A 9,346-nucleotide genomic window follows, 5' to 3' on the forward strand; every position below is an offset into this window, starting at 1 on the left:
GCAAAAAAAAAAAAAAAATATATATATATATATATATATATATATGAGACACCCCCCCTGTTTGGTTGAGTTGATAGGAAGGAAATCAAGTCTTCTTCGTCTGTGGTACTTATTGAAGATCAGGCGACCATTGTAGATTTATTACAGATAAACGTGTACGTCCATCTGTAGTGCTCTGGGCTAAAGTCTTATGACACACTACGACACACTCTAGTGAACAGTGTGACGATGCTGGCCAATGTGTCCCCTCAGGTCACACTGGCAGGGGTTATATGGGAGTCCGTCAACACCCATTCAACAACGTGTTCAAATAACAGATCAGCTCTTACGTGCTCAAACTTCCTGATTAACAGTAGCCCGTGGGAACAGTGAGCCCGTGGCAACATGCATCTAACTCTATGTAACTCACAGTAAAATGATAATGACAAATAGCTCATGAAAAATTAATGGTAGTGTGCGTGAGTCTTACATTTTGCTCGGCCACAACCTGGCTCAAGCTCCTGCGAGCCATGATAAGCTATGGTTATACATGAAATAATACTGAATATAAGGGTACAGAAATAAGCAAATTGTAGGTATTTACAAGAGTTATTCCTATATCAACTAGTGTGCTTGAGAAGAGGGATAACACACTTTACAATTATTAGATTATCAAATAGATATATACATGGATATTATATATGGTGTAAACAAAATCAGTATGCAAATGAAATGAAAAAAAAATTAAAAATTCAAACAATTTATTGAATACATATTATTATGGAGTTAGATTTCTCCTTAAATAAGGAAGTGCTGCTGCAACTACCTTTTGAACGTCCAATGTGGGCGTAGGGAATTCTATGATAGATACCCTATGTCGTAGACGACAATATAAGATAAATATTACGAACAAAAATATAAGTGCAATAGACAATGAAACAATTGAAATTCCAGATATATGAGAAGCGTACTTAAAAGGTACAAAAGCCAGAACATCTATTGTAGAATCTAGATCGTTCTGAACCATAGATGGAAGATGTTGGATCTTTACTTCATCGATGATTGATAAGTTGATGTTTTGGGGGATTCGTCCTAAACTCGGGATAGTTCTATCAATTTGTCCCAAATAATGATCATGAGTGCCGAACAATTTGAAACTGGAACTGATAAGAGTATATTGTTGTCCTAACTGAATGTGTCCCAGAAATAAATAAGATTTGGGATGATTAGGTGGGCAATGAATAAGAACATTTTGTGGGTCTGGGAAAAACAGTACGTGATACTTGTCCATGCTTTCAATGCAAGGTTCATTAACAACCATTTCTTTAAAGGAACAAGAATGAAGAACATTTTGTTGATACCCAAAAAGTAGTTGGTACTCACATGAATTTGTTTGTAAATTATGAAAAACCAAGGTATTGGGGGGTGGGGGCAAATCAAGTTGTCAAGCAATGGTTTATGGCACAATGCTAAATCATCCAAGGAGAGATGTGCAATCAATGAGGAATAAATATTTTATAATAGAAAGTTTATGTTATCAGCAAGGACGATAGTCTTTTGCAACTCTTTTGTATAATTAAAAGGGAATGGTATTACGTTCACAAGGCTGTAAGTATTGGAGTCAGTGAATGGTATGTGGATAATGACCACTTCGAGGATCACGTCAACCGTTAGTAAGGAGTAATAACTGGCCACGTGATGTAGAGGGAGAGCTGGGGTGCAACCGAATTTCGTCATTGCTTGTTTAATGATACGTGTGAGTTCCGAGAATGGCGTGACAACTTGGCTCACTAGATTATTAACATCTTCCAATAAGTCAGTGAAATAATGTGCATAATAAGTGATCTGGGCATATAAACTATCAACATATGTGGAAATAGTCACTATAGCATATATGGGATTAACAACCTTTGACAGTAGGTCTACCTGTTGTGTCATTAATTGTTAACATGATGTTATTCGAATACTTTGAATGTTGCTTTAAGATCTTAGCCTCAGCCTTAATGTACCTGTTGTTAAGAAATTGTTGAAATTGTATCTCATCTGATTCCTAACTGAATGAAGTTCTTCCTGAGTAGCAGTACCAAACAAATATGATTGGAGGGACCCTACAAAATTAAGCAGACCTCTTTCGCTTCTCCTTTGCTTTTTCGTGTTGATCCTGGCATTAGTATTTACTGGGGATTCAATGTGTTGTAACATGTCATACAGAATCACACAGGTGCTATTCAGTTTCCAGGTCCACTGTTGTAACAAAGTTGGAGGAGGAGCAACACTAGAGTTTCTGATGGACGCACTGGTGTAGGGTAGACCGTAATTGAGTCGTGCGATATTTTTCCGCTACAACTGATTTCTGGACCGCTGGACATGAAGGAGGGGACGCTATTATGTCATACGGCAACACTTTATCAAAACCGTGTAAGGCGTGGAAGGGTGTCTCCAATTGACTTATGATATCCAGAGTTTAATGAACATTGGATATCAGACAGGTATTCATCCCATTCATCATGATCAAAATTAATGTTGGTGCGAAGACACTGGAGGATTTTACAGTTCAACCTTTCTGCCAGGCTATTCGAGGCTGGGGGTTGTGCCATTATATTACATTTACTTATGTTATACAATTTACAGAGTTCTTCTAATAATGAGTTATCAAATTCCCCTCCATTATCTGTGACTAAAATCTTCGGCGCATTATATCTGTCTAAGATATGTTTTTTGAACGCCTTAGCGACAGTGGCTGCGTCTTTATTTTGAAATGGAACTAATTCACAATATCTCGTGAAGGCATCAGTAATTACTAAAATGTATCTGTAGCCTGCCATGGACCCAGGAAAACCTCCTAATATGTCCATATGAACTCTTTCCCATGGGTATGAAGGTAAAGGACATTTCAACACAGTTTGCGGGGTAGTAGGACTTCCCTTGTGTGTGTTACAGATTTAGCACCTCAAAATATGATCTGTAAAGTTTCTCTGCATCTTGGCCTAAAATACCTCAAACGAGTTTGCTTATAGCATGTATCTCCACTTGTGCGGCCTGGGTGTGCGGCCTGTGTGTGCGGCCTGCGGTCGCCTGGGTGTGCGGCCTGTGTGTGCGGCCTGGGTGTGCGGCCTGGGGTCGCCCGGGTGTGCGGCCTGGGGTCGCCCGGGTGTGCAGCCTGGGGTCTCCTGTGTGTGTGGTCTGTGTGTGCAATCTGAGTGTGCAGCCTGGGTTCCCCTGGGTGTGCGGCCTGTGTGTGCGGCTTGGGGTCGCCTGTGTATGCGGCCTAGGTGTTTGGCCTGGGTGTGCGAAATGGGGTCGCTTGTGTGTGCGGCCTTGGTGTGCGGCCTGGGGTCGCCTGGGTGTGCGGCCTGGGGTCGCCTGGGTATGCAGCCTAGGGTCGTCTGGGTGTGCGGCCTGGGTGTGCGGCCTGGGGTCGCCTGTGTATGCAGCCTAGGGTCGTCTGGGTGTGCGGCCTGGGTGTGCGGCCTGGGGTCGCCTGGGTATGCAGCCTAGGGTCGTCTGGGTGTGCGGCCTGGGTGTGCGGCCTGGGGTCGCCTAGGTGTGCGGCCTGGGGTTGCCTGTGTGTGCTGCCTGGGTGTGCGACCTGGGTGTGCAGACTTGGTGTGCGGCATGGGTCGTCTGGGTGTGCGGCCTGGGTGTGCGGCCTGGGGTCGTCTTTGTGTGCTGCCTGGGTGTGCGGCCTGGGTGTGCGGCCTGGGGTCGCCTGGGTGTGCGGCCTGGGTGTGCGGCCTGGAGTTGCCTGTGTATGCGGCCTGAGGTCGCCTGGGTGTGCGGCCTGGGGTCGCCTGTGTGTGCACTCTGGATGTGCGGCTTGGGGTCGCCTGTGTGTGCAGTCTGGGTGTGCGGCCTGGGGTCGCCTGTGTGTGCGGCCTAGGTGTGCGGCCTGGGTGTGCGGCCTGGCTGGAGTCGCCTGTGTGTGCAGCCTGGGTGTGCAGTCTGGGTGTCCGGCCTGGGGTCGACAGTGTGTGCGGCTTGTGAGTGCGGCCTGGGAGTGCTTCCTGGGGTCGCCTGTGTGTGTGGTCTGGGTGTGCGGCCTGGGGTTGCCTGTGTGTGCGGCCTGGGGACGCCTGGGTGTGCGGCCTGGGGACGCCTGGGTGTGCAGCATGGTGTGCGGCATGGGTCGCCTGGGTGTGCAGCATGGTGTGCGGCATGGGTCGCCTGGGTGTGCGGCCTGGGTGTGCAGCCTGAGTGTGCGTCCTGGGGTCACCTGGGTGTGCAGCCTGGGTGTGCGGCCTAGGGTCACCTGGGTTTGCGGCCAGTGTGTGCGGCCTGGATGTGCGGCTTGGGTGTGCAGCCTAAGTGTGAGTCCTGGGGTCACCTTAGTGTGCAGTCTGGGTGTGCGGCCTAGGGTCACCTGGGTGTGCGTACTGGGGTCGCCTGTGTGTGCGGCCTGTGTGTGCGGCCTGGGTATGCGGCCTGGGGTCGCCTGTGTGCGCGGCATGGGGTCGCCTGGGTGTTCGGCCTGGGGTCGCCTGGGTGTACGGCCTGGGCGTGCGGCCTGGGGTTGCTTGTGTGTGCGGCCTGAGTGTGCGGCCTGGGGTCGCCTGGTTGTGCGGTCTGGGTATGCGGCCTGGGGTCGCCTGGGTGTGCGGCCTGGGGTCGCCTGGGTGTGCAGCCTGGGTGTACGGCATGGGTGTGCGGCCTGGGTGTGCGGCCTGGAGTCGCCTATGTGTGTGGCCTGGATGTGCGGCCTGGGGTCGCAGTTGTGTGCAGCCTGGGTGTGCGGCCTGGATGTGCGGCCTGGGGTCGCCTTGGTGTGCGGCCTGGGGTCGCCTTGGTGTGCGGCCTGGTTGTGCGGCTTCGGTGTGCGGCCTGGGTGTGCGGCTTGGAGTCTCCTGTGTGTGCAGCCTGGGGTCGCCCGGGTGTGTAGCCAGGGTGTGCAGCCTGGGTGTGCGGCTTAGGGTCGCCTGGGTGCGTAGCCTGGGTGTGCGGCCTGGGGTCGCCTGGGTGTGCGGCCTGGGGTCGCCTGGGTGTGCGACCTGGGTGTGCGGCCTGGGTGTGCGGCCTGGAGTCGCCTATGTGTGTGGCCTGGATGTGCGGCCTGGGGTCGCAGTTGTGTGCAGCCTGGGTGTGCGGCCTGGATGTGCGGCCTGGGGTCGCCTTGGTGTGCGGCCTGGGGTCGCCTTGGTGTGCGGCCTGGGGTCGCCTTGGTGTGCGGCCTGGGTGTGCGGCTTCGGTGTGCGGCCTGGGTGTGCGGCTTGGAGTCTCCTGTGTGTGCAGCCTGGGGTCGCCCGGGTGTGTAGCCTGGGTGTGCAGCCTGGGTGTGCGGCTTAGGGTCGCCTGGGTGCGTAGCCTGGGTGTGCGGCCTGGGGTCGCCTGGGTGTGCGGCCTGGGGTCGCCTGGGTGTGCGGCCTGTGTGTGCGGCCTGGGTGTGCGGCCTGAGTGTGCGGCCTGGGGTCGCTTGGGTGTGCAGCCTGGGTGTGCGGCCTCGGGTCACCTGGGTGTGCGGCCATTGTGTGCGGCCTGGGTGTGCGGCCTGGGGTTGCCTGGGTGTGCGGTCTGGGTGTGCGGCATGGGTGTGCGGCCTGGGTTTGCGGCCTGGAGTCGCCTATGTGTGCGGCCTGGATGTGCGGCCTGGGGTCGCAGTTGTGTGCAGCCTGGGTGTGCAGCCTGGGTGTGCGGCTTGGGTTTTCCTGGGTGTGCGGCCTGGGGTCGCCTGTGTGTGCAATATGGATGTGCGGCTTGGGGTCGCCTGTGTGTGCAGTTTGGTTTTGCGGCCTGGGGTCGCCTGTGTGTGCGGCCTGGGGTCGCCTGTGTGTGCGGCCTGGGGTCGCCTGGGTGTGCAGCCTGGGTGTGCGGCCTACGGTCGCCTGTGTGTGCGGCCTGGGTGTGCGGCCTGCGGTCGCCTGGGTGTGCGGCCTGGAGTCGCCTGGGTGTGCGGTCTGTGTGTGCGGCCTGGGTGTGTGGCCTGGGTGTGCGACCTGGAGTCGCTTTTGTGTGGGGCCTGGGTGTGCGGCCTGGGGTCGCCTGGGTGTGCGGCCTGTGGTCGCTTGTGTGTGCAGTCTGGGTGTGCGGCCTGGGGTCGCCTGTGTGTGCAGTTTCGTTTTGCGGCCTGGAGTCGCCTGTGTGTGCGGCCTGGGTGTGAGGCCTGGGTGTGAGGCCTGGGTATGCGGCTTGGGTGTGCGGCCTGGGTTCGCCTGTGTGTGCGGCTTGGGTGTGCGGCCTGGGAGTGCGGCCTGAGGTCGGCAATGTGTGTGGCCTGGGTGTGCGGCCTGGGGTCGTCTGGTTGTGTGGCCCGGGTGTGCGGCTTGAGTGTGCGGCCTAGGTGTGCGGCCTGGAGTCGCCTGTGTGTGCGGCCTGGGTGTGAGGCCTGGGTGTGAGGCCTGGGTATGCGGCCTGGGTGTGCGGCCAGGGGTCGCCTGTGTGTGCAGCCTGGGGTCGCCTGGGTATGCGGCCTGGGTGTGCCGCCTGGGGTTGCCTGGGGTCGCCTGTGTGTGTGGCTTGGGTGTGTGGCTTCGGTGTGCGGCCTGGGGTCGCCTGTGTGTGCGGCTTGGGTGTGTGGCATGGGTGTGCGGCCTGGGGTCGCCTGTGTGTGCGGCTTGGGTGTGCGGCCTAGTTGTGCGGCCTGGATATGCGGCCTGGGGTCGCCTGTGTGTGCTGACTGGGTGTGCGGCGTGGGTGTGCGGCGTGGGTGTGCGGCCTGGGGTTGCCTGGGTGTGCCGCCTGGATGATGGATGATAAAAGAAAAAAAATAAAAAAGGGGTGTGAAGATGGACTGGAGGCAACGCGGGGGTGTGGGGAGCAGCGAGGGTGGTGAGGGAACAACATCGGGTCTCTTCTCTTCGAGGAGAGTGGCAATCAGATGACGGCCATTGTGATAGCTGCGCACGTTAAACTATAGGATTTTTAGCATTTTACGACTTATGGAAGTTTATTGGCCTTCTGTGTCTGTTGTCGATGGAGGCCGTTGACGCACCGTTTGAGAGTTTCACGTGTATCATGTTTCTAGTCTTGGGTCGGGATCTATCTGGTGAGGGGTCAGGAGAGGGGAGAGGGGAGGGGAGAGGGGAGGGGAGAGGTTGAACGTCGACTATTTGAATGTCGGGTTTGACCAGAGGAGGGTTGTCAGGTGTGTCGGCAAGGTCAGGTTCTGGGGCTCCTCTGGGAGGGTTAGGCGCAGGAAGGGAGGGGGTGGGTGGAGGGGGGGATTGGTGTGTGGAGGTTCAGGGGAGACTGTCGTGGTGGTGGAAGTTGAGACGGGGTGGGGGAGAGGAATCGGTATTTGGAGAGACAGTTGGATTGTTGGTGTTGGGTTGGGGGGGTTGTGGATGGAGTTGTGTTAGGGGGTGCGGAGGGGGTATTGGAAGTTGGGAGGGTGACAGGTTGAGTTGTTGGGGGAGAGTTGGAAGTGTTACTGGGGGTCTCCTGGGCAACATTATCGTTAGGGGTCAGGGAGGCAGACGAGACAGGGGTCGGGGAGGGATGGTTGTTGGCAAGGGAGGTGAGGAGTTCAGGTGGAGTTCGTACGTTGGGTAGGTTGTTATGAGCAAGCAGCAAATCAAAGATTCTGATGAATTCCGACTTATCTTCCTTGCTCAGGAACAACACTTTTAGGTAGCACGCATGCATCCTACCTTGTAGGGTGAGGAGGTCTGAAGAACTGGTAGTTGGGATAGGAGAAGCCTGGGTGGCAGGGGAAGGAGCAGCATCAGCAACTGTTGCGTAGAAGTGAGGGTTTGTGGAAGGAGGTGAGTTGGATATTTGTGCCTGACGCACTGCGCGGAGTTGCTCCTTCTTACGTGGGCACAGTCCAGATACAGCAACGTGATTACCTTTACAGTTAACGCACTTCGCTGCCTGAACCCTGCACTCACGAAAACCATGACCAGTTTCCGCGCATTGACTACAGGTTTGGTGGGGTTCTTTACATTTCTTAGTCCCATGTCCGAATTTCAGACATTTGAAACATTGTTATATGTCGAGATATTCATCTTTCTTCAGGGATTTTGCGGGCATAGAGATCATGGGGAACAGGATTGCCCGGGAGAGCAGGCGATCGGCCTCGGTCGGGTTTGAACATTGTATATTTATTGATCTGGAGTTATTCAGTTTATATACGGTGATGATGTTAACGTCATTGTTTTCGCCATTGATGGCTTCAACAGTCTCCGAAGGGCTGAGGGACAAGATAGATTCATCAACATTGTAGGCTTTGTAGCTTGAAGGGGGCAGCGGTCCTGAACGATTTGGTATTTTTTTTTTAGCTAGTTCATCAAGGAGAGGCTTGGATAGGAGTTCATCTAAATCACTATCTTTGCCCAAGCAAATCTTAAACTGGTATTTGTTCAAGGGGAATTGAATGACCCTAATGGGACGGATCTTAGTGGTCTTAAAGACGATGGACAGGAGTTCGAACGTGGAAGTGGGCGGGGGGACAATCAGTTTTGAGAGATTTTAGACGTATGTCGGGCGGCATGTTGGTGGCATCAGTGTCCTAGTGCAAGAAAACGTGAGTGAGGGACGCTCGACGGTCCAAGGTAGGGGAGAGGTAAGAGATAGTGTGAGGGTCTCCACCCCGTCAGGTGAGAACAGGTCCACTCCAGCCTCCACTCCTCAGGAAAATGAGTTTTCCAGAATGGGGTGAGGAAGCTGGGGTAGAGATTGCTCAAGCCAAACGGTCGAGAGATGGATGATGGATGATACAAAAATGAAAAATAAAAAGGGATGTGAAGATGGACTGGAGGCAACGCGGGGGTGTGGGGAGCAGCGAGGGTGGTGAGGGAACAGCCTGCCGGCGTCGTCACCGTAACGGTCTCCCGCGGGAAGGACCAACGCGGGAGACAACGTTACAATCCACTTCTTTCTTCTGTCTTCTCTCTTCTGTCTTCTCTCTTCTGTCTTCTGTCTTCTTTCTTCGGTCTTCTCTCTTCTGTCTTCTGTCTTCTCTCTTCTGTCTTATTTCTTCTGTCTTCTGTCTTCTCTCTTCTGTCTTCTCTCTCCTGTCTTCTCTCTTCTCTCTTCTGTCTTCTCTCTCCTGTCTTCTCTCTTCTGTCTTCTGTCTTCTTTCTTCTCTCCTCTGTCTTCTGTCTTCTTTCTTTTCTCTTCTGTCTTCTGTCTTCTGTCTTCTCTCTTCTCTCTTCTGTCTTCTTTCTTCTCTCTTCTCTCTTCTGTCTTCTTTCTTCTCTCTTCTCTCTTCTGTCTTCTGTCATCTGTCTTCTCTCTTCTTTCTTTTCTCTTCTGTCTTCTCTCTTCTTTCTTCTGTCTTCTCTCTTCTTTCTTCTGTCTTCTGTCTTCTTTCTTCTGTCTTCTTTCTTCTCTCCTCTGTCTTCTGTCTTCTCTCTTCTCTCTTCTGTCTTCTGTCATCTGTCTTCTCTCTTCTTTCTTTTCTCTTCTGTCTTCTCTCTTCTTTCTTCTCTCTTCT

Source organism: Panulirus ornatus, chromosome 43, assembly GCF_036320965.1.
Source record: "Panulirus ornatus isolate Po-2019 chromosome 43, ASM3632096v1, whole genome shotgun sequence".
Classification (NCBI taxonomy): Eukaryota; Metazoa; Arthropoda; class Malacostraca; order Decapoda; family Palinuridae; genus Panulirus; species Panulirus ornatus.